General features: G+C 35.3%; 1 protein-coding gene across 1 annotated transcript in view; it reads left to right on the top strand.

Moving 5' to 3' along the window:
• The first annotated feature begins 14,463 nt into the window (after positions 1–14,463).
• Positions 14,464–26,895, top strand: part of LOC122404997 (gamma-aminobutyric acid receptor alpha-like) — a 54,227-nt gene continuing 41,795 nt past the window's right edge. Inside the window, exon 1 of the mRNA XM_043409445.1 lies at positions 14,464–14,566. The gene's annotated coding sequence lies outside the window, so the exon portion shown is untranslated. The remainder of the gene's footprint in view (positions 14,567–26,895) is intronic.

The raw sequence follows: 26,895 nt of genomic DNA, 5'->3' as shown, positions 1-26,895 counted from the left end.
TAATTTTTTCAGAGTGATTTGATACTTTTCAATTTCGCCGAAAAATTTAGACTCTCTACCTCTGTCGATTTTTCTTGAAAATTCGTTTTTGATTTTTAATAATTTTGCTTGACGCTCTAGAGAAAAGTTGTCTAATACTTTTTTGTAGGTACCCACGAGCTCTACTTCAGAAAAAAGTTTCATTGAATTATATCCACTATTGAAGGAGTTATGGTTATTTGAAAATTGGATCACTTTTAGAGGGTTTTTCCTTATTTTACGGGGTTAAGGAACAACTTTTTGAATATTTTTGGAATTTTCACGTATTCTCCATCAAAATACGCGTAATTTGCCTTTTTGAACATTAAAATCGTCCAATCCGTTGAGGAGTAATGATATTTCAAAGATTCGAATGTAATTTCGGGGAACCATTGAATTATATTTTCGGTAAGGAATTTTTTTCTCGAATATGCGTAAAAATTCAGGGGTATGTCTAATCACCAAAAATGATTGTAATTAAGCCCTGCAACTAAATATAATTTTTTTAGCGTGATTTTAAATATTTCAATTTTATCTAAAAATTTCAGTACCTACTCGAATTTTTTTCTCGAAAGTGGGTAGGATTTCGGGTGTATGTGTATTCACCAAAAATGATTGCAATTGACCCCTGCAATCGAAAACAATTTTTTCAGAGTGATTTGAAACTTTTCAATTTCGCCGAAAAATTTCACACCTTCTCGAATTTTTTTCTCAAAAGTGCGTAGGATTTCGGGGGTATGTATAATAATAAAAAATAATTGTAATTGACCCCCGTAACTAAATATAATTTTTTTAGCGCGATTTTAAATATTTTAATTTCATCTAAAAATTTCAGTACCTACTCGAATTTTTTTCTCGAAAATGCGTAGGATTTCGGGGGTATGCCCATTGACCAAAAATGATTGCAATTTACCCCTGCAACCGAAAATAATTTTTTCAGAACCATTTGAAATTTTTTTTTCACCAGAAAATTTAGCCTCGATTTTTCTTAAAAAATTCGTTTTTATTTTTGATGAACACAACCGTGAGTAACGTAGTAATACAATTGATGAATAAAAAGTAAAATATATAAAATTCCTACGGTTCATTCGTTAACTGTCTAATGTCTAGTAATGCAGTTGTTGTTCGTTTCTATGAAATATAATCGGTAAATATATTATTCGAACATGCCAGATAGTCGAGTGCCATATAATCGTAACTCTACCGTATTCCCATAATTGACAGTTTACGTTCTTCTCAATAATTGCCATCTTTCGTCATCGTTTTCCCTTTTCGTGGCGGCGTTTCTTCGTCCGCGGGAACAAAGAAATTTACAGAGTGTAGTATTTACGAGCACCAGAGAGGCACAGTTTACAGAGACCGTTTCATGGATGGTTTTGTGTCAAACCTTCAAGGATTCATTTCGCCAGATGATGAAGCAACCCGGGATTGAGAGCCTCCAGGAAAGTAGAAGACTTTCGTGAGCATCGCGGGCCAAGCAAACATGGAATATTGCAAATTAAACTCGGCTTCGTATCTAGGCTATACCTTTTTCTTGTCCGCCGCGAAACCTCGAAATCATAGTTTACGCGGCTCGATACAACTCCCGCGCCCAGTCTTTCGAAATAATAATCTTTCGAGCGTCGTTGCGCGAAACGAATCGCTCTAAAACGTCTCCCTTTTCAAAACTGATCTCGCTAGAACGAGGCTGCGTGGTCGTCTGGTACGAGATCTCAACGATAGAAACGTTCTAATTCATAAACATTGCGATCAGAGATATTTCCCACCTTATACGATAGTTCCTCTTTAGCGTATACCTTGTATTTTCCCTTATCATTCGTAAAATTACGAAAATTCATTGTTTGCTTCTTTAAAAATATGTTTTTTTTTTCTGGTTTTCTTTGCATTGTTATTTAAGTATCGACTCTAGGCCAAGATACTATTCTTCTCACAACGATTGCATCCACATTTATTATTATAAAAATGTAAACTTGATCGTTCGATCGAATAAACATCGAATAAAGAATTGTAATCGTTCGAATAAAATTGTTGGCGTTTCCGGTTCGGTTTAAGTTCCGTCGTAATTTTGGGGGCCCTTGGAAACACGAAGAGCAACGTATTTTGATTTAACGTCGCTTCTGCACATTCATCAAATGAATTTGTTTACCGTGTAAACAAAGCTTCTGCCCGAATATCAGACTTCCAAACATTTTGGGAACACAAGTTTTCGAGCGCGTTGATTGTGTTGATACGTGTTAATTGCTCGAACAACTGTCGTTAAACACGGGGAGCGTGCGCGGGCCTGAAAACCGTGTGTTTAGATTATTCTCTAAAATGGTTGGCTCATCAAACACGGAGAATAATAATTTCGCGACGTTCCATCGATTTTTATTTCGTAGAGAATATTTTATACGCGTCGATACAAGAGATACAATTTTGAAATTAGATTCTAAATAAACACTTTAACAATTATTACGTTATTCAAGTTTTTTAAGTTACCTATAACTATGGGTTAGTTTAAATCGAACTATATTATTAATTAGCGTCGAGTCGATAGATTTTTCGCTCCAATTATTACGAGATTACGTACGAAAACTTTCGATTCCCAAGGGCGCTCTGTTGACAAATTATAATAAACCAGCTTCATCTTTAGTTACGAGTACCTCGTCGAACTTTCTTATCGATTATCGTAGAATACGTTTTCTTTTTCCAGATAAATTCCGTGGTTCGATTCGTGTCGTTCTTTCCGGGTCACTTTTCGTCGAATCGTTTCAATAATATATTTGAGTAGCAAATGAAAGTAACGAGTGCTATAAGCAGATTTGAAATCAGTATAATTCAAATTTATATATAAATTAAAATTTGTATATATTATAATCCTTTTATTTATATTCTGCGAAATTGTAATTTTAGTTTCCAAAACGATTTTTACACAAAATTGGCTTCTTTCAGCGAGCAGATTCGGCTCCTCGAGTATTTCCATATAACTAACTGTCAAACGAACTAACTAACTGACAAACTAACTGACTATCTGCAAACTAACCAACTAACTGACAAACTAACTAACTAACTGTCAATCTAACTAACTAACTGACAAACTAACTAGTTTGCTGCAGACTAACTAACTAACTGACAAACTAACTAACTAACAGAAAATCTAACTAACTAACTACCTGTATACTAACTAACTAACTGACATACAAACTAACTAACTGACAGTCTAACTAAATAACTGACTTTGTTTTTAAATCGATATCGAACGAGAATAGGAAACGATCATGATTTACTATTGGGGATTCCCGTCGATCAGCGTCTCGATCAACAAAACTGAGAATTTCATTCGGTTACAGGTTACGTTACATGATTGGGCAAACTTGAATGGCCGAAATAATGTATATTAAAGCAATTTGCTGAAACAAGCAGATGTCAATAGGAAGATGGAAGTCTTAGGATTATGTCAGTAAAATTTGAAAAGGATTCAACAACGTGAAGAGAAGTTATGATACATTTATTAGAAACACTCATGGTAAGCGACTCGCAAAAGTATTCGAACGCTTACATATGCAAACCTGAATGGCCGAAATAATGTATATTAAAGCAATTTGCTGAAACAAGTAGATGTCAATAGGAAGATGGAAGTCTCAGGATTATGTCAGTAAAATTTTAAAAGGATTCAACAACGTAAAGAGAAGTTATGATACATTTATTAGAAACAGGCATGGTAAGCGACTCACAAAAGTATTCGAACGCTTACATATGCAAACTTGAATGGCCGAAATAATGTATATCAAAGCAATTTGCTGAAACAAGCAGATGTCAATAGGAAGATGGAAGTCTCAGGATTATGTCAGTGAAATTTGAAAAGGATTCAACAACGTAAAGAGAAGTTATGATACATTTATTAGAAACACTCATGGTAAGCGACTCGCAAAAGTATTCGAACGCTTCCATATGCAAACTTGAATGGCCGAAATAATGTATATTAAAGCAATTTGCTGAAACAAGCAGATGTCAATAGGAAGATTGAAGCCTTAGGATTATGTCAGTAAAATTTGAAAAGGATTCAACAACGTAAAGAGAAGTTATGATACATTTATTAGAAACAGGCATGGTAAGCGACTCACAAAAGTATTCGAACGCTTACATATGCAGACTTGAATGGCCGAAATAATGTATATTAAAGCAATTTGCTGAAACAAGCAGATGTCAATAGGAAGATTGAAGCCTTAGGATTATGTCAGTAAAATTTGAAAAGGATTCAACAACGTGAAGAGAAGTTATGATACATTTATTAGAAACACTCATGGTAAGCGACTCGCAAAAGTATTCGAACGCTTACATATGCAAACCTGAATGGCCGAAATAATGTATATTAAAGCAATTTGCTGAAACAAGTAGATGTCAATAGGAAGATGGAAGTCTCAAGATTATGTCAGTAAAATTTTAAAAGGATTCAACAACGTAAAGAGAAGTTATGATACATTTATTAGAAACACTCATGGTAAGCGACTCACAAAAGTATTCGAACGCTTACATATGCAGACTTGAATGGCCGAAATAATGTATATTAAAGCAATTTGCTGAAACAAGCAGATGTCAATAGGAAGATGGAAGTCTTAGGATTATGTCAGTAAAATTTGAAAAGGATTCAACAACGTAAAGAGAAGTTATGATACATTTATTAGAAACAGACATGGTAAGCGACTCACAAAAGTATTCGAACGCTACATGTATTATTAAATTATTTAATATTAATATTTTGTTGGACCAACTTTAGCAGTTATAATGTCTCTTAGCCGACGTTCCATACTATAAACCAACGATTTTGTAAAACTACACTCAATGGAGTTCCATATTTTTATAATTTCATTTTTCAGTGTTTGCTTCGATGTTGTTTGAAATTTATTTAATCTTTTTCCGATTTCATAAATTTTCAATCGGATTTACGTCTAAACTTTAACTTTACTTTAAATACTTATATTTATCAAGTATTCCGTCAATAAATATTAAATTTCCAATGCCACTGGCAGCCATACACCCCCGTACCATGATCGATCCACCTCCGTGTTTCATTGTTTTATGTAAATGTCGAATTTCCAATTCTGTATTTGGTTTACTCCACACATAATTTTAATAAGATGACTTTATCCCAAAAAGGATTATCTTTTAAAATTGTTTTAATGTACGTTATGTCGGCCATTGAAGTTTGCATATGTAAGCGTTCGGAATACTTTGGCGAGCCACTCTGTAGGGTTCTGATGAAATTTCCGAGTTCATTCCACCGCTGACGGAAATCAACGACTGGCGAGTTACTTTATGCGGGTTAAGAGAGAAATTCTTTCCTTCAAGTTCCGGCGCTGCAGCGGCGAATATAGGTTATCGGGGATGTAAGGCGAAAGAGGGTGACTGAGTTGGAGGTCGAAGTCAAAGTGTAGAGGGAGCAAGAGAGAATGATGGATAGGTGGGGGTATAGGACAAAGAAGATCCTGAATATTGCTGACGATGCCATCTTCGAGTACACTTCATGGCGGAGTTTCTCCGTTTAACTCGCTGTTCCCCTTCTCATCCTTGTTTTTCATCGTACATCTTTTATCGCGGTCCCTCGGCTCTACGCGACTGATTCGATCCCCGATGGCCGCCGAACACGCGTGTCAATCGAAAACGTCGCCTCGATGCGTCGCAAAGCCACCCCCCCAGGCATCCACATCGCGGATATACCCTTGATTTTCATCATTTTTTCCCGCCATTGTATCCTCCACGACGAAGTCAGCTTCCGATCGAACTGTCTCTTCTTTTTTCCAACACTGATATTTTTAATCTCGTCTCTTTAACGCGATGGAGGAACCGTTTCAAATTAAAATCAAAATTGAAAACAGAATTTCTGGTATTGAAGCAATTTAAAAACGTGCCCTTGATTTTCATCATTTTTTTCCGTCATTGTATCCTCCACGACGAAGTCAGCTTCCGATCGAACTATCTCTTCTTTTTCACAACACTGATATTTTTAATCTCGTCTCTTTAACGCGATGGAGGAACCGTTTCAAATTAAAATCAAAATTGAAAACAGAATTTCTGGTATTGAAGCAATTTAAAAACGTGCCCTTGATTTTCATCATTTTTTTCCGTCATTGTATCCTCCACGACGAAGTCAGCTTCCGATCGAACTATCTCTTCTTTTTCACAACACTGATATTTTTAATCTCGTCTCTTTAATGGGATGGAGGAACCGTTTCAAATTAAAATCAAAATTGAAAACAGAATTTCTGGTATTGAAGCAATTTAAAAACGTGCCCTTGATTTTCATCATTTTTTTCCGTCATTGTATCCTCCACGACGAAGTCAGCTTCCGATCGAACTATCTCTTCTTTTTCACAACACTGATATTTTTAATCTCGTCTCTTTAATGGGATGGAGGAACCGTTTCAAATTAAAATTAAAATTGAAAACAGAATTTCTGGTATTGAAGCAAATTTATTTAAAAACGTACCCTTGATTTTCATCATTTTTTTCCGTCATTGTATCCTCCACGACGAAGTCAGCTTCCGATCGAACTGTCTCTTCTTTTTCCCAACACTGATATTTTTAATCTCGTCTCTTTAACGGGATGGAGGAACCCTTCCCCGGTGAAATTAAAATCAAAATTGAAAAACAGAATTTCTGGTATTGAAGCTTTATTTAAAATGTAAGAAGAAATTCCAAGACAAATCGTATCGTTATTAATCGAATAGTAGAATGCGTAAGTAGTTTGTTAAATAATAATTTGTACGAAGAGGAACGTTCTGATCTTCTTGGCGAAAAGTTTGGCAGCTTTTCGAGACAGAGGAGCAAACATTTCGAAAATTGACCTGGGTTGGAAGCAATTAAGGTATCTAGGGGTCTCGACCTAGGTATAACTTTAATATTATTAACAAGTTGCTGCAAGTTTACCAAAGTGTAAGCCAATGCAGGTTAGATGGAATAAGAATTCGATGAATTCGGTTCGAAGTTCGAAGTTCGCGATCTTCTTGCACGCGGCAATTTTCTAAGAACTAATTGAACGTCCCAGATATTTCGTAAGTTTTCTTCGAGATCATCAAATTATTATTATTGAAACGGAGCAAATTGGTGTGTCAGACTATATAAATCATAGAATTTGTTGATTTCTAAAAATGGTGGATTTTTTACCTGAAAAAAACAGGTTCGATAGCAATATGGACTACCTTCAAGAAAATTGTTTTCTTTTTGCAATCCAACGAGTGTAAACAATAAATAATGAAAAGAATTAAATTATTTTCTGTAAGTTTTCTTCGAAATCATCAAATTATAATTATTGAAACCAGTAAATGGGGTGTCAGACTATATAGATACTTGTATTTGTTAATTTCTAAAAATGGTGGATTTTTACCTGAAAAAAACAGGTTCGATACCAATATGGACTACCTTCAAGAAAATTGTTTTCTTTTTGCAATCCAACGAGTGTAAACAATAAATAATGAAAAGAATTCAATTATTTTCTGTAAGTTTTCTTCGAGATCATCAAATTATAATTATTGAAACGAGCAAATGGTGTTAATATTAAATTTTAGTAGAATAAAAATTGAAATTTTATTACTTTTAGATTATATAAGGACTATAAATCCTCGTATTTTTTAAATTTCTAAAAATGATAGTTTTTTTTACTGGAAAAAACCAGGTTCGATTCTAACGTAAATTACCTTCAAGAAAATTGTTTTCTTTTTGCCAATCCAACGAGTGTAAACAATGAATAATGAAAAGAATTCAATTATTTTCTGTAATTTAAAGACTCTTATATCCTTCGAAAAGATTCAGTCCAAATTGACGATAGTTTTTGGAAACTAAATTTATAAATATACTTTTAAAGTCGTTAGACGAGAATCCTCCCATTAATAGAATATTATCAGCACAAGAAGTTTAATGAAAATTATTTGTGTATAGCGTTCTATTATCTTAATGACACTCTTTTATTTGGCCCGCGATTTTTCAGTTCTGATTACAATATGCTGTGAATATTCCGATACACATTTCTGCATTGCACAATGGATATCGATTGCGCTATTGTTTAGAGCAGTGGTTGCCAACCTTTTTTTCACACTCGTCAGAAGCTAATATTTACGACGCGCTTTTTCAAACAACAAACATTACGTTGATATTCCAAAGAGACTTTACAGTAAGTAATTTGTATCATATTAAAATTACAAATAAACATATACGATCTAAATAAACTAGTTTTTTTAAGGTTCACAGCGTTGAAATCGAAGACTTTTAAATTGGATACTTTTTATCCTCTTTTTGAACACAATCACTCTTATATTTGAAATTTCTAGTATTTCGGTACTAATTTCACATAGTTGCAATAGAAGAATTTCAAATTAGATACTTTTTATCCTCTTTCGAACATAATCACTCTTATATTTGAAATTTCTTGTATTTCAGAACTAGTTTCTCAGCGTTGCAATAGAAGAATTTCAAATTAGATAATTTTTATCCTCTTTCGAACATAATCACTCTTATATTTGAAATTTCTCTAAAGATTTATGATTATTATTGATAAAATCGCGTGTGTTTGGAAACTTTCTTGCAAATCTGGTCTTTCCATAAATATATCATAAATCTTTCGTCATGCTTATCGAGAAGCATTTTCGATAATGCGTTGGCTAAGCAATTTGTTATTTTCTAAACGTCGCGAGGGAATGGAATCGAGGGAAAGCATAGCCCTCGTACATTTCGCTCGTTCGATGTCGCACGAATCGCGCGTTCCCCTTTGAGCATTGCGAGGAAAATTGAAAAAAAAAAATCATTCGATCCCGCAGAAAAAAAGAAGAGGAAACCGGCGACGATCAAATACCGCCACGAGGATCGAAATTGTACGTTGGACGAAGTTTCGCGCGACGCGACGAAATTCGAAATTACTTTTCGCGATTCCCGAATCCGCCGTTAACTCGCGATGAACGAAAAGAAGACGTAAACTAGCTGGAGCCCGTATTTCTTCGCGGAACGATCGCGAAATACGACAAAAAGCAAGACGCGAAATCGATTTCCGGTTTAAATTACCAATTCCTCGTGATTTCGCCGATATTTCGCTGCGGGGAGGGGGAAATAACGTAAATAGCAGCTATCTCGAGTTCTAAAAAAAATTGTGCTCACCTCAGCCTCGTTCGTTCTCGTCTCGACTGATTTTAAACGCGGTTAAAACAGACAGACTGTCAGAAAACGAATTCGATGGAAAAGACAAAGGGAATCGTCACAGCACGCTCTGCTCTCCCTCCACTGTTTAGGTTCTTGGCTTGTTTAGAGGCTTCGTTCGTGATTTACTTACCCAATAATAACCAATAAACTAACGAAGTGGAGGGGATTAGGTGGATCGTGCATTTCTGTTGCCCTTTGCGTCGTTTGGTTCTCATAACTCTGTTAATTTGTCATAAAAATTTCAAAGATACCTGAATTTTTAACGCCTGGAACCATTTTTACGGAAATAATTAAGTGTGAGCACGGGTGAAAGTTTTCAGAGTGAATTTTTAAACGCCAAGAGTATTAAAAGCTAATTGTCGGAATAAGAGGAAGCTCGACGCCACGACAGTTCATCGATGGCGTGGTTATCGTCCGCTAAAATCGCTGATATCCTTTTTCCCCCGTCTTAATAACCCTTTTCATAAGGATTCTTTTGTCACGTTCACCTTTGCACACTTTTAATTAAATTGTTAAATATCGTCGTCGAGCGTTCTCTTCTATAGCCCTTCCTTTGTAGCAAAGACCACAACGAGGTTTCGTTCGATAGTATGATCGAAGGCAATTGGTAAATTAGTGTCTACGAGCACTGCAAAAATATTTGCCTAATATTCCAGCGTATCAAATGACAAAGAAAGATATTCGAACGCAAATTCAATTTAATGGACAAAGTAACGAGCACAAGTATAGCGTGTTTCAATAAAGGAACGACAGAACTTACGATCGTAGTGGCCGCCATGTTTGTTATCCGCCAGTTTCCATCAAATTTTTCAAGCTGATCTCCATCATGGCTATAATAATGAATATTTTTATACGAAATTTCTCCAAGAAGTAGTCTAAGGAATGTACTTAAACTAAGAAACTAAGAAACTAAGAAACTAATAAACTAATAAACTAAGAGACAAAGAATCTAACAAACTAACAAGCTAACGAACTATCAAACTAAGAAACTAAGAAACTAACAATCTAAGAAACTAAGAAACTAATAAACTAATAAACTAAGAGACAAAGAATCTAACAAACTAACAAGCTAACGAACTATCAAACTAACAAACTAACAAACTAACAATCTAAGAAACTAAGAAACTAATAAACTAATAAACTAAGAGACAAAGAATCTAACAAACTAACAAGCTAACGAACTATCAAACTAACAAACTAACAAACTAACAATCTAAGAAACTAAGAAACTAATAAACTAATAAACTAAGAGACAAAGAATCTAACAAACTAACAAACTAACAAACTAACAATCTAAGAAACTAAGAAACTAAGAAACTAAGAAACTAACAAACTAACAAACTAACAAACTAAGAAACTAACAAACTAACAAACTAACAAACTAACAAACCAACAAACCAACAAACCAACAAACCAACAAACCAACAAACCAACAAACCAACAAATTAAGAAACTAAGAAACTAACAAACTAAGAAACTAACAAACTAACAAACTAAGAAACTAAGAATAAGGAATGTACTTTCAAAAAACATTAAACATTTATTAGAAAAGTTTCTCGAAAATTGCCTTTATTTGCACCAGATAAACGGCGTTTCGTCCAAATTTAGAAATTGCTTTTATTCCTTTCTTTTTTCGTTTAAAAATCTTTCGCGCGGCGTTCTCGCTTCCGACAAGATTTGTCGGATTCTAATAACTTCCGTTCAAGGCCTGGTACCGATAATCCCATTGTCGAGTGGGTATCGAGAAAACTCGAGAGTTGAATGGAGCACCGCAGTAGACTGCTAATGCACTGTCAACAATGGATCTCTCACCGCGAAATCTCGAACCCCCTGGACTGAATTCAACCTGTACCGACTTCGATTACTCGACACGCGCGGCGCCATCGCGCTCACACGAGGCGTACGCGTTTTTTAAATATAAAATTCACTCGTTTGCCTCCTCACATTTCGTTCATAAATCCAAAACTCTGAAAATTAAATTGATTTAACGCCAGAAATTCGAACGACTGGCGAGAGACGAATCTCGAAACGATGAAAACGAAAACACATTTTACGATTTATTACAACTTAACACTAGATTTACGGAAGTCGTCAATTTGACGGATGTCTGATTCCATATTTAAAATTGCAGAACGCGTAAATATTATTTTTTAACAACTTATGTTGTATTTGATCGATGCAATGGCAAGAATACATATTCTAATTAAAAAAAAATCGTATTTTAAGGTAATTGTCAACATGAAAGGTTTCAATAAATATATATGCGATCAATGCCCGTAAATCTACTGTTAATAACGTTTTCTCATTCCACTTTTTCTTCGCTTCGTCTTTATTATTCTCGTTGAACGAATTGTAGCAATCTTCCAAGGAACATATAAACGAAATTTAAGTTTGCAGAGCACGAATGGCGGCCATTGCAGGGAGAAAGAAGCATTCAGTGCCGAATTAATGGCGGAAAGTAGTTTTTCTTTAGCCGTGGGCCATTCGATGTCCGATTAAAAGGTCTAATGCAGCGGTGCACAACTTTTTTCGCCCCTTTTTTCGGATCGAATAAAATAAAACAACTGAGCAGAGTTTCTAGCAAAGTTTCGGTACCATAATCTCGGACGTTTTTCGTTGAAAATAAACAATAGGATCGCTACTATCGTTTTTGATTGATCAGAGTTTATTTGCTCACTCTCGTAATAAACAGAGAATAATAATGGTATTATGCGAAACATAGCTTAGTCAGGACATTCTTTGGACTGGCTATATTTCGATACCATAATCTCGGAGTTAGTTTGCAGTTAGTTAGTTAGTTTCTTAGTTAGTCAGATGGTTTGCAGTAAATTAGTTAGTTTGTCAGTTAGTTAGTGTAAGATATTTTCCCTTTAATATCTAAATTCAATGTTTTGTACCGAAAGCTGGCTCGAACGTAACTAACTAAATTATTATTAACAAACGATTAACTAATAAAATGAACAACTTCTAATACATACTTCACGCGAAACACACACACATAGTCGGCAATGCCTTCGATCGAAACTCTCACATAATATAACCGCATTCATTCATTACAAACCTAAAGGTTGCTTACATTAGTTAGTTTGCAGTAAATTAGTTAGTTTGCCAGTTAGTTAGTTAGTTTGTCAGATACTTGGTTTGTTTGCAGTTAGTTAATTATTTTGTCAGTTAGTTTCTTAATGTACAGTTAGATAGTTCGTATGTGAGTTAGTTAGATAGTTTGTGGTTAATTAGTTACGCTGTTAGATAGCTAGTTAGTTAGTTAGTTAGTTAGTTTGCAGTTAGTTTGTCAGTTAGTTAGTTAGTTAGTTATTTAGATAGAATATTAGTTAATTAGTTAGTTTGTCAGTTAGTTAGTTAGATTGCAGTAAATCAGTTAGTTCGTTTGTTAGTTAGTTATTTAGATAGAATATTAGTTAATTAGTTAGTTTGTCAGTTAGTTAGTTAGTTAGTTATTTAGATAGAATATTAGTTAATTAGTTAGTTTGTCAGTTAGTTAGTTAGATTGCAGTAAATTAGTTAGCTTGTCAATTAATTATTTAGTTTGTCAGTTAATTAGTTAGTTTGCAGTTAGTTAGTTAGTTTATCACTTAGTTTTTCGTTGAAAATAGACACAATAGGATCGCTACTATAGTTATTAATTGATCAGAGTTTATTTGCTCACTCTCGTAATAAACAGAGAATAATAATAGTATTATGGGGAACATAGTTTGGTCAGAGCATTCTTTGGAGGAGCTATAGTTTTATGATCTTAACAATAAGGATCGTTGCAGGTCGCGTTCATCAGCACGGACTATAATTCCGAAGCAAGCAGGCGAAATTTGGGCTAGCGGAAGGTCAGCCTTCAGCTGAAATGAACTTTGGGACATTGTTCCGTTACCGCTCTTGAGTTGTTTTTTGCTTTGTAAGCTGGCGCAAAGTATTGTTGGAAAGCCACCTTTGTCTTTGGGAGAGAGGCCTCCGGTACTTGGGCGGAACAAGTGTCTTTTGAACGGACTGGAAATAATAATAACAAAAAAGAAAAAGTCTAACACGCGGGATTGATACAATGGTAAACGCAACAGAGGATAAAAAGATTAAAAACGTTAATTATTATAGCCATAATGCTACATCCAGTAAATCTTTTGTAACTTCACTGTTACGGTACTTATTTGTTTTTATTTTACTGTTTACTGTAATATTTTAGTCATTCTAAAGAACCCTCAAGCATCGAAAAGAGTCAAAAAAAATTTCAAATCTTTCAATCCGTCACAGTGGTTTCCCCCCTTAAAAAAAATTCAATTGACCATCAAACTTATTGTTAATTCAATTTGTAGAAATGCGACGCGATTCAAACGAGCGGCTAACAAATGGACCGTTTATTTTGAAAGTGGTGCAAGTCCATTTTCTCTTCTTTCGAGAAAATTCAAGATATTAAAAATCCAACACGCGGGATTGATACAATGGTAATCGCAACAGACGATAAAAAGATCAAAAACGTCGTAAAAGTTGAAACGCAGAGAACGTTACGAGGGCGAATGGCGTAAAATAAAAATTAACGAAGACTTTAGCGGTAATATAATCGATGATAATTACTTGAACAAAATAATATTTTTATCAAAAACAACAATGGTGTCGTTACATTTTGTCCTCGTTAGAAAAGATGGAAATTGAATTTTATTATTCCGTACTCCGAGGTTTCCTATTTAATTTTTCCTATTATTGTATTTGTGGAACATTTACTGTTATACAGTATTTACAGTATTTACTGTTATACATATACTGTTATACCGTGGAACAGCTTGCAAAATTGGGAAGAACAATTCCACGTATTTGGAATACTATTCCACCGGAAGAATTTAATTTGGTATCGAGACGATTAAGTTCTCTAACCGGAAGGGTAAACCTCGCGGTTCGAGGACCGAATACCATCCCCTGGAAGGAATAAAAAACGAAAGGAAAAAAATTGATATCAGTCGTGGTAAGAGTTTCGGGAGGAACTGCGGGCCAACTTTCCGAAAAGTGGTGGGGGGCGATGATAAGGGGTAGGGGAGGATCAGAAAGCGCGAAGAAGAGAGGCAGAGTAAGTAGGCGAATGAAAGAGGGAAAGCGTGGGGTGGCAAATGGGGAGTTACCATCCTTCGTCAGCTGTCCTGTACGAAGCAGTCAGTGCGCGTCGTGGCTCCGCCACGTGCTTCTCGTGTCTTTGGAAAGTTTGTGACAATCGACGATGGGGGAAGATTCTTTTTCACGACGGTGTCGCGCGATTTCAAGATGAGACCCATGGAAAGGACGTTGATACTTTCGACAGAGTTCGTCGCTTCGTTCTCGTGATGAAGAAAGGATTGTTTGAACGTCACCGATTCAAGAAGTTCCAATGTGAGAAGATCGAGCGTAATCGGTGAGTACGATCGTACAATTTTATTAGAAATTTTTATCTTAAAAACGTGGCAAAGGTGTCGAAATTATCGCGAATTTGCCAAATTCTGTAGAAACTGTAGAATACAGTGATTTGTTTCTTTCGCGTGATTCCTTCGAAATTTCTCTAGAAATGATCCTCCATTAATTTTTTAAACTGATGTCGTTAATTTATATTTTCCCGTGGCGAAGTGTTTCGAACTTCTTTAACACTGTTGGTCGATCGAGCCTCGTAAATGGCATAGAATTGTTTGCAGTGGAATTTTAATAATTGCACAACTTTTGATGGTAAAATTTCTAACTCTGACTTTCGACACCAAAATCGACGAAATTTTCTAAACTTGTTGCAACTATTTTCCATTTCTTGGTGCTTAAATTTTTTGAATTTTTTGCATTCGATGTTTCACACAACTGGGGGAAAAATCATATCTATAATGCAATATTTTTTACATAGAATCGTTAAAAAATAAAGGGTGTTTAAATAAAATATCCTATAAACAAAATTGAAAAAGAAGCAGTTCTAGACGATCTTCAATGTTCATTGTTTTTGTAAAACCTTTTGAATAGCGCAGTAAAAATGAATTTCCATTTTAAGAAAAGATAGAGTTACATTTCCTAGATGCATCGATGCACAAAAATGCATAAAAGTGTGTCCAGATTACGCAAGGAAATAAACGGCTCCGAACGCACCGTATCGTTCGATACCGAAGTTCTTGGACAGTGTCGGCGTAGTATTTCGTAAACAATGAGTTGTAGATGCCCCCATAAATGAAAATCTAATGGAGATTCATCCGGTGAACGAAATGGACGCACGGTTCGATATGCGCCCAAACCAATGATCTTCAAACACGGTAGTCAAATAATTTCTAACCATTCGTGCATTACGTGCTGGATAACCATTCTCCTGGAAATACATTCCTCTTCGTGCGTTATGTGAAATACCGTGCAATAAGTTTCGAAACGATCGCTAAACGCGAAGAAACAAAGATATTTTGTTTCGTAGTCCGTGAACCCCTTCGCGTACGATTTAATGTAATTTTTCAAACCTATACTATTTAATTTTAATTAAATTTGTTCATAAAAAAAAAAAAATAGAGTTATTTTACGAATATCTTGTGAATTTATTAGAATTATGAAACTTGACACGAATAAACAGTTGGAAATACAAAGATACGATCTATTAATCTGTTAATTTTTATCTAACATATAACAGAAGTTAATTTATAATGTACACATTAATGTACACTGTTTTTGTTTACAAGTTTTAATCGAGAAAAATGTAAGAATCGAATATAATTTTGACAAAAAAAGAAAGGACATTCGATAAGAGGGGAGGTTTTAATTATTTTAGTAAATTTACATACACTTTTGAAATATCTTGTGAATTTATGAGACTCGATGACGAGTGAGTGACTAATTGTGAAACTTGAAACAAAGAACAATTAACAATTTCTAACGATCGTTACCTTATTTCCAACTGGGATACTTTCGTCTAAATAAACAGTTGGAAATACAAAGATACCACCTATTAATCTGTTAATTTTTATCTAACATATAACAGAAGTTAATTTATAATGTACACATTAATGTACATTGTTTTTGTTTACAAGTTTTAATCGAGAAAAATATAAGAATCGAATATAATTTTGACAAAAAAAGAAAGGACATTCGATAAGAGGGGAGGTTTTAATTATTTTAGTAAATTTACATACACTTTTGAAATATCTTGTGAATTTATGAGACTCGATGACGAGTGAGTGACTAATTGTGAAACTTGAAACAAAGAACAATTAACAATTTCTAACGATCGTTACCTTATTTCCAACTGGGGTATTTTCGTCTAAATAAACAGCTGGAAACACAAAGATTCAACCTATTAATCTGTTAATTTTTATCTAACATATAACAGAAGTTAATTTATAATGTACACATTAATGTACACTGTTTTTGTTTACAAGTTTTAATCGAGAAAAATGTAAGAATCGAATATAATTTTGACAAAAAAAGAAAGGACATTCGATAAGAGGAGAGGTTTTAATTATTTTAGTAAAACATACACTTTTGAAATATCTTGTGAATTTATGAGACTCGATGACGAGTGAGTGACAAATTGTGAAACTTGAAACAAAGAACAATTAACAATTTCAAACGATCGTTACCTTATTTCCAACTGGGGTATTTTCGTCTAAATAAACAGCTGGAAACACAAAGATTCAACCTATTAATCTGTTAATTTTTATCTAACATATAACAGAAGTTAATTTATAATGTACACATTAATGTACACTGTTTTTGTTTACAAGTTTTAATCGAGAAAAATGTAAGAATCGAATATAATTTTGACAAAAAAAGAAAGGACATTCGATAAGAGGAGAGGTTTTAATTATTTTAGTAAAACATACACTTTTGAAATATCTTGTGAATTTATGAGACTCGATGACGAGTGAGTGACAAATTGTGAAACTTGAAACAAAGAACAATTAACAATTTCAAACGATCGTTACCTTATTTCCAACTGGGATATTTTCGTCTAAATAAACAGTTGGAAATACAAAGATACCACCTATTAATCTGTTAATTTTTATATAATATACAACAGAAGTTAATTTATAATGTACACATTAATGTACACTGTTTTTGTTTACAAGTTTTAGTCTCGAATATAATGGGTATAGCCGAATAAGGGGGTGAAATGTGCCCTTGAACGAAATGTGACATACGATGGATCCATCGATAGAGCATCAAGAAAAAACGTTCTGTGCCAAATTTTAACCCTCTATCTTGTTTGGAAGGGTAGTTATTGAGAAAATTCGGATTAACGAATTTCTGCCTATTTCCCCTATTTAATCGAGTACAAAAATTATGAAAAAAATCTGGTGCATTGTGGTTATCGAGATACGTGTTTGAGAATTTTTTCCGATTTTTCGATTCCAAATCCTAGGTGTGAAAAATTGAAAACGCAAAAAAACACAGAAAAATATGGATTTCGTATTGAAGCTTTCGAGACACTAGATTACATAATTACTGTAAATGCGTATTGTCATTGGTTATCTCCCTGAATTTTTTCAGATTCAAAAAAAAAAGGACATTCGATAAGAGGGGAGGTTTTAATTATTTCAGTACATTTACATATACTTTTGAAATATCTTGTATTTTAGATTTTTGAGAGAAATCGTTGGAAGGGATAGGGAAAACTTGCAAAAATATCGAAGGTATGAAAAGAGCGGATGTAACTCGACGCAAAAAAAAAAAAAACCCTTTGGTTTTTATCTAAAGTGGGGCAGATTTATCGCGACGCGAACGAAGACGTTTCGTTATACGAAAAAAAAAATTGCCACTTAGGTGCCGGCGAAGAAACTCCCAGCGCGACTTTATCGTCCTTCGATGTAATGGCGATAATTCATCGGGGGGAAATAAATTCGCGCCTTCTCGCGTTACCGGGGCCCCGGGAGAAAGAGAGATAAACCGTTTAATAAATTTGTCCGCGACCGATATACCTTCCTGACGCGCGTCTAATAATCTACGAAGAGAAAAAAAAACAGAAAATTATTGCTCGACTCTCCGCGAAACTCGCGTAACGACCGTTCGCGTCCTGTAACGTCGCGTAAATTTACGTTCGACGGCCAGAAATTGGTTTTAACGCCCATGGTGCAGTTGCTTATTCAACGAACTGAGTTTTTATTACGTACTTGTGGGCGGAGAAATATTCGAAGAAAATATTACACCAGAGTTCTATCAAGTAATAACCTTCGAATGAATAAAGGAAAAGGTAGACAAGATCGAAGGACTATTTAAAGAATGAGATTTCGTTCGAAAGTTTAACTTGATCGTAATACGATACCAATTAAAATATCTTAAAGATTTTGAACGGGTTAAGAGTTCGATCGATGGAGGGAAACTTTTCTTCGTTCGCGACTTTTTCTGCTCGCGCGGACCTTTCAACGAGCTCGATTATCGCGTAGCAGAGAAATATAGTATATACGCGGCAGTCTGATCTCTGTCAAATAATAGCGAGGGTACGAGTCATTCGCAGTCCGATTAGAAAGTTTTATTAGAAAAGTTGCGCCTTTCGTCGCGGGGATCTTTCCTGTATTGTGAAAAATTAGGTCGCCGGTATTCCGTTCGCCCCTTTGGCAATCAGTTTAAAAGCGTACTTTTCACGTCGCGATACATCGACGATACTTGCTGAACTTTCTGTTCCCGTGCAGTTCAAATTAAAAGACGTCGGGTTGTCGTTCCTGGGGCCCCCCCGTAAGATTTCACCGCGGCAAATTCAATTTAACGGACAAAGTAACGAGCATATATAGTGTTCTCCGATAAAGGAACGATAGAACTTACGATCGTAGCGGCCGCCATGTTTGTTATCCGCCAGTTTCCATCAAATTTTTCGAGGCCTCTCAAGCTGATCTCTATCTATGGCTATAACAATGGCTATAAAAATTTTTTTCGCCTCTCTTCTTCGCGCTTTCTGACCCTCCCCCACCCCTTATCATCGCCCCCCACCACTTTTCGGAAAGTTGGCCCGCAGTTCCTCCCGAAACTCTTACCTCGACTGATATCAATTTTTTTTCTTTCGTTTTTTATTTCTTCCAGGGGATGGTGTTGTAAACAGTAAAATAAAAACAAATAAGTACTGTAACAGTGAAGTTACAGGAGATTTACTGGATGTAGCATTATGGCTATGATAATTAATATTTTTATGTGAAATTTTTCCAAGAAGTAGTTGTAGAAATGTACTTTCGAAAACGTTAAACATTTATCCAGAAAAAGTTTCATAGTTACGGGTAAAAAATTCTTGAAAATTGCCTTTATTTTCGACCCTCGCAGTGGTTTCCTTAAATGAAAGTGAACAGCTGCGTTATTCATAGAAAATTTTGTTATAGTATAATCATAAACGTGGGGCAACTGGCCCAATGCAATACCAAATTTCTGGACTCGATTAGGTACAAGAAATCACGACTCTGCTAAAGACCAAGAAGAAAAGCAACTAACCCAGACCTAATCTATACCTAATCCAGACCTAACTCAGACCTAATACAGACCTAATACAGACCTAACTCAGACCTAATCTAGACCTAATCCAGACCTAACCCAGACCTAATACAGACCTAACTCAGACCTAATCTAGACCTAATCCAGACCTAACCCAGACCTAATACAGACCTAATACAGACCTAACCCAGACCTAATACAGACCTAACTCAGACCTAATCTAGACCTAATCCAGACCTAACCCAGACCTAATACAGACCTAACACAGACCTAACTCAGACCTAATCTAGACCTAATCCAGACCTAACTCAGACCTAATCTAGACCTAATCCAGACCTAACCCAGATCTAATACAGACCTAACTCAGACCTAATCTAGACCTAATCCAGACCTAATCCAGACCTAACCCAGACCTAATCTAGACCTAATCCAGACCTAACCCAGACCTAATACAGACCTAACTCAGACCTAATCTAGACCTAATCCAGACCTAACCCAGATCTAATACAGACCTAACTCAGACCTAATCTAGACCTAATCTAGATCTAATCCAGACCTAACCCAGACCTAACCCAGACCTAACCCAGACCTAACCCAGACCTAATCCAGACCTAACTCAGACCTAACCTAACCCAAAGAGTCCATTCAACTTTGTAGGCACGAAAAATACATGTTTCTTTGTGATTTTTTTTGCGGGCTATTAAAGAGCGATTAATTCCATGTTTTGTAGATACATTTATTATATATTTAGCTATATTTATGAATTTTTGCAACGCATAATATCTACCGATTATAGTATAATCATAAACGTAGGTCAACTGGTCCAATGCAATACCAAATTTCTGGTCTCGATTAAGTACAAGAAATCACGACTCTGCCAAAGACCAAGAAGAAAAGCAACAGTAATTACTCTTACAAAATAAGAATCGTTAAGTTTGACGTTCATAATAAAATTGAAAGAAAAGTACAATCGTCGACCAATATAACTTGATCGATTTTTTGTTTTGATGGTAAAATACAAATTGGTTAAAAACTTGTAAATAGTAAAAAGGTTACTGGAAGAATGAACAATAAACTCGTTACGAATATCGATGGAGATTTGGTGATATTCGTTTCGCGGGCGCCACGGTTTCCGATTTCGATCGGTGCCCTTTAATTTCGTAAACTTGAATACATCCCGGTTGGGTCAACGAGAAATTGCATTACACGCTCGTGAACACAAGACGCATCGTTTGGCCCCCAACGATCCTCCAGAAAACGAAATCTGCCGTCGCTGACAAGCCCTCCCTTCTCGCCTCGTGAAAAATATCGCGATAAATAACGATACCGGGGCTCCACCTCGCTTTTCAAAGAACCAGCTCTAGTTTATCGCGATCCCGTAGTGTCTTTTGTGTTTTCGCGATAGCTGATACGCCGCTTACACGTTCCACGCCACGGAACCAGAATACATTCGAGAACGGGCCGGTGGGAGCTTTTCTCAAAAATACTGCCTCGCAGTTTCGAACAAACATTTCATTTTCTTCCGTTTAAATACAGTGTTTCGCGGTAAAAAACCAATTTTCTAAAATTGTTCCACCATCAAGATTTCTCCCACCATTTAACTCTAGAACTACCAAAGCAGTCGAAGCGATCCATTCGTAATTTCTAATTGTTAGAGAATCGATGATGGCCGTTATCGATACGAACATATTGTTTTGTTTTTCTATTGTTGTGCAGTTCAAATATGTCTCCCTGAGAGTACGGCATCGCCTTTGTATGCACACGTGTTTAATTTACTTCTAAATATACGTTTATATTGAACAGTTATATCGAATGTGTCAGCTCATTACAAAACCCCAACACTAATAAAATTGGTAAAAAATTTACCAGAATTTTCGATGAGAGAATGAACAAACACTTATTATACTTCCATTGCATTGTCTACTTCTTCACTTATCAATCGTTTTAATTTCTTTGGTACAAATAAATATACTATAATTAGTAATTTAATAGGTAATTCTAGTGTTAAATTTCGCGACGAGTGTTCTGAAGCAGCGGCGGTCTAGAAATCATTTTTTAAAATTAAATAGCTCGCGAGTTTATTCTTGTATACCTCCTACTTCGTCAGTTTAATTTTCATTTTATTTATTTATAAACGGTAGCCCAGAGAACTGGACATCGTCTTTTAGCCATCGAGAGAGATAAAGAAGTTTCCAATGTTGCATGGAGGGGATAAGACCAGTCGATTGATTAAGAATAATGGTTAAAGCAGACATCGACGAGGCGACTCGTTAATTTAAAACACACTTGGTTCGTTTCGTGCAACTTAACAATGCAATTATCGCTGTCGAGGAATCGTCTACGTTCGTATAGTTCAATTAACCGAGCATTTATGCCGTGCACAAATTGTATGCAAAGTACCGATGCGCCGTAGCGTTAACTCGATGTTAAAGTTAACGCGTTGGCGACAAGAACGAGTCGCTTACCAATTACACTTTCCAATGGGAACGTCGATCCTTAAGTCGATTCATAATTACGCGAAATTAGCGCTCATATTTCTCGTTCGAATTAGCCTTTTCGATATTTACGGCGTTCGAATATAATAATGATTATGATTTATAGAACATGGTGGAAGAGTTCAGAAACTTTTTAATGGGGGATTTTAGAGGCCAAAATAAGACGAAAGTTAAGAATATCAATTTCTTCATTGAGCCTTCGTTAAAAAGTTATTAACATTTAAAGTTCTGCCAGTACTGAATTTTTTTCTCAAAAATGCGCAGGATTTTAGTGGTATGTGTAATGACCAAAAATGATTGTAATTGACCCCCGCAACCGAAAATAATTATTCCGAAAGGATTTGAAATTTTTTTTCCGTCGAATTTAGGCACCTAATTAGATTTTCGGTAAAGAATTTTTTTCTCGAAAGTGCGTAGGATTTCGATGGTATGTGTGATGACCAAAAATGATTGTGATCGACCCCCGCAACCGAAAATAATTTTTCCAAAACTATTTGAAATTTTTTTTTTCCGTCAAAAAATTTCACATATTCTCGAATTTTTATCTAGAAAGTGTGTAGGATTTCGGTGGTATGTGTAATGACCAAAAGTGATTGTATTTGACCCCCACAATTGAAAATAATTTTTTTAGAACGATTTGAAAGTTTTTTTTTTCGTCAAAAAATTTCACATATTCTCGAATTTTTATCTAAAAAGTGTGTAGGATTTTGGGGGTACGTGTAAGGACCAAAAGTGATTGTATTTGACCCCCACAATTGAAAATAATTTTTTTAGAACGATTTGAAATTTTTGAATTTAATTGTTAATAACTTTTTAACGAAGCCTCCATACGTTAAGTAAAATAATTCGGTTGAGATTGAAAGTCCGCTTAAGGATTAAAAAACGTATTTTATAAATGCTTTAAATTTGATTTCCATTTATCAATTTGATAAAAATCAACGTTAAGTAAAATAATTCGGTTGAGATTAAAAAACGACGACGAATTCAGTGGAGAAAAATCAAGTTGGAAACAGATACGCGTGTTCTCGTGTTGCGATAGGTTCGAGGGGAGCACGATGGAGAACTGATGAACTATTCGGGGGGGGGGTGAACTTTACGACGCGATCGGTGAAAAGTGGCTCCGTGGATCCGGGCAAAGGAGCCGAGTAATATTTCACAGATAGGACGAATGGAACAAGGAAGCTCTTACAGCGCGCCGCGTGCACTTCCCGTTAGAAGAAAAGGACCTTATCCTGGCCGAGACCCATCTTTTACCAGGATTTTTCTAACTCGTGTCACCGTACACGCCTCCGAGCAAAATATTTTTCAACGTACTCGCACGACCAAAGCCTTTCTGCCGTTTATGGGCTTAGCCAATGGCGTTCCCCGCTATAGCAAACGCGAAGCTTTCGTGCACTGGTCCCTGATAAAATGACATTTCCTAATACGTTAACGGGTTAAAGAAAGCGTGTTCCTCTAAAAAATTAGAACGCGGCAATAAGAACACTTTTCCCTAGCGTCGACGCTGTTCCTTTCACCCCCGAAAACACTGAAACGAACGGAAAGGTATTTAAATTGCACAGGAATAGTATATTATAGTTCAAACGATTGCAACGAAGATTATTTCACAGATGCTTCTGCTATACGACGAGACACGATATTACGATATCTTATTGAATTGTTTTTTTATACTCGTAGAAAAACTATAGACTACCTGTGGGAAGTGAATCGATGATCAACTAACCCAGATTTAATTCAGACCTAACTCAGACCTAATCTAGACCTAATCCAGACCTAACCCAGACCTAATACAGACCTAATACAGACCTAACTCAGACCTAATCTATACCTAATCCAGACCTAACTCAGACCTAATACAGACCTAACTCAGACCTAATCTATACCTAATCCAGACCTAACTCAGACCTAATACAGACCTAATACAGACCTAATCTATACCTAATACAGACCTAACTCAGACCTAATCTATACCTAATCCAGACCTAACCCAGACCTAATACAGACCTAATCCAGATCTAACCCAGACCTAACCCAACCCAAAGAGTCCATTCTACTTTGTAGGCACGAAAAATACATGTTTCTTTGTGATTTTTTTTTGTGGGCTATTAAAGAGCGATTAATTCCGTGTTTTGTAGATACATTTATTATATATTTAGCTATATTTATGAATTTTTGCAACGCATAATATCTATCGATTACGTTGTTTTTATTGATCAACAAACAACAGTTTTTAGGAACGGCCCCATGACTGCGTATGTGATATCTTGCGAACAAGTTATCCGAAATCCAAAAACCAACGATATTCTTAATATAGATGAGTGTGATTATAGCACGAACCAGGATTTTTTCAAAAGAACAAAAAATGGCAAAATGGCAGCTATTTTATGAAAAAATACTGTTTTTGTTAATAAAAGAAAAAGTAATGCAGATTTCGCAATTATCCTACTTCATGCTATAGGAAAACTAGTTCTAAAGATACTGTATAAATTTCCTCTTGATATCTTGAATAGTTTTTCGAGAAAAACAGCTTTAAAGTTTCACGTCCAATTGTTATACCTACGCGTGGTACATTTCAACAGGCTATAACTTCGTCAGTTTTCCGAATTTCAATTTAATATTTGGTAGATATATTGTCGAGACTGCCTACTAAAAGACAATGCAAAAAAAATTCGACTTTTTTAATCCCACAAAATAGAAAGGCAACTTAAAGTTTCACGTCCAATTGTTATACCTGCGCGTGGTACATTTCAACAGGCTATAACTTCGTCAGTTTTCCGAATTTCAATTTAATATTTGGTAGATATATTGTCGAGACTACCTACTAAAAGACAATGCAAAGAAAATTCAATTTTTTTTAATCCCACAACGTAGAAAGGCAACTTAAAGTTTCACGTGCAATTGTTATACCTACGCGTGGTACATTTCAACAGGCTATAACTTCGTTAGTTTTTCAAATTTCAATTTAATATTTGGTAGATATATTGTCGAGACTACCTACTCAAAGACAATGCAAAAACAATTCGATTTTTTTTAATCCCACAAAGTAGAAAGGCCCCTTAATATGAAAAATACAATTGTAGAATTTCGAAAGGAAAGTCTCGATAATTAGCGACGCCATTAAAATGCAAAGAGTTATCACTGATCGTTGTAAATAGTCCTCTATGCTTTACAAGTTAGTACTAGGAATTCGAAATTCACCATTTCGTTCGTTAAATTACAGCAATATGCTTGAAATTTGGACTCGTCGGTTCATAGAATTCTAATTACAGCAAAAGTATTAATGTTTTGCTGATTTTTACATTTTTTGTCGGTTCGATGGAAGTCATATTGCATGTACAGATTAACTGTTTTCATCGATCTGCGGAACGCACGAAAAGTGACGTGCAAGTCGGCATGAAAATCATAATTCTCTCGTTAGATTGCTTGTAAAATAGGTCGAGGAATTCATGCTTAAATGATGTAATCGCAAATTACTTCTCGACTCGGCGAGGATCCGGGCAGATCGATCGCGGAACGATTTTTAGCCAGTTTATCGAAGGCTTACGAATGTGTATCCAATTTCTCACTGATTGCCGCTTATTGTATTAGGTCGATGCACACGAAATGTCGTTTCACCGATGGTCTGGATCACCCAGTAACATCCATTTTGGTCCCCTCTATCAGGAAATTGTTTTTTAACAATAAACGATACGTGCATTAAATTTAACACTTTGACTGCCACGTCAAACAAGTCTTAAACAAGTTGAAATGTCAAGGACAATAAATTCGAATAGGTTTTGTAAATTTTAATGAAGTTACGAAAGTAAGTACGACAAGTTTTAAGTTACACAGTTTGCAATTGTCTAAAACCAAAATTTTCGTCTCGTAAACAAGTTTAGAATTTTAGATTGGCAACGTGTTAAACACAGTTGAAAATGAAAGCATTCAAGCATCGTTAGCTTGTAATATTCGTTTAAAATTCAAGGCTGATGATTTCTCGTTGGTAAACGAATCGAAGAATCAGTTTTTCTTGTACGTGGAAAATCTGTTTTCTTTTTTATTTTTTAAATTGCACCGGTGTTCCAATATTTTTGCGACCGACTGTATATCATTATTGATTGACCACTTGAATCTAACTGACTCTTTCGCGTGTCGAAAAACGCTTGGCGACCTATATTTAAGCATTTTCCGGCTCGAGTGACGCTACTCGGATCAAACCATCGAATTAGACAAAGGCCTTGGGATAGAAACAAAATTTTTCGACCCGTAGAAATATAGTTTACGCACTTCTCTGTACTCTTCGACTGCAAATTTCATCAACGCGAGATTCAAACTGCGAATCCTCGACCATACGTCGGCTATTTACACGGAAATTAAATTATCGGTGAATATTGGAATTCAATCAACGCGACGGTCAAGCGTTGCATCGATTTTTCAAACAGCGTCCACGTTACATTTTGAAATCCTTAATCGGTATGTTGAAATTCTTAATTGATCCCGATTAAATTATTAACAAAGACAAACGAATTTCCTAAAAATATTGTTCCAGAAATTATTATAAATCAATTTTATTTTCAACGCGTACAGTGCATTCGAAAATTTTTTACGAGCGAAACTAAAAATAAAATTCTGTTCCAGAAATTATTATAAATCGAATTTATTTTTGGCGCGTACAGTGTATTCGAAAATTTTTAACTAGCAAAACTAAAAATAAAATACTGTTCCAGAAATTATTATAAATCGATTTTATTTTCGGCGCGTACAGTGTATTTGAAAATTTTTAACTAGCAAAACTAAAAATAAAATACTGTTCCAGAAATTATTATAAATCAATTTTATTTTCGGC

Source organism: Colletes gigas, unplaced genomic scaffold (assembly GCF_013123115.1).
Source record: "Colletes gigas isolate AHSC1104 unplaced genomic scaffold, ASM1312311v1 Colletes_gigas_Sc00003, whole genome shotgun sequence".
Classification (NCBI taxonomy): Eukaryota; Metazoa; Arthropoda; class Insecta; order Hymenoptera; family Colletidae; genus Colletes; species Colletes gigas.
The sequence above is the reverse complement of the archived record's forward strand: the minus strand, read 5'-3'. Positions and strand labels throughout refer to the sequence as shown.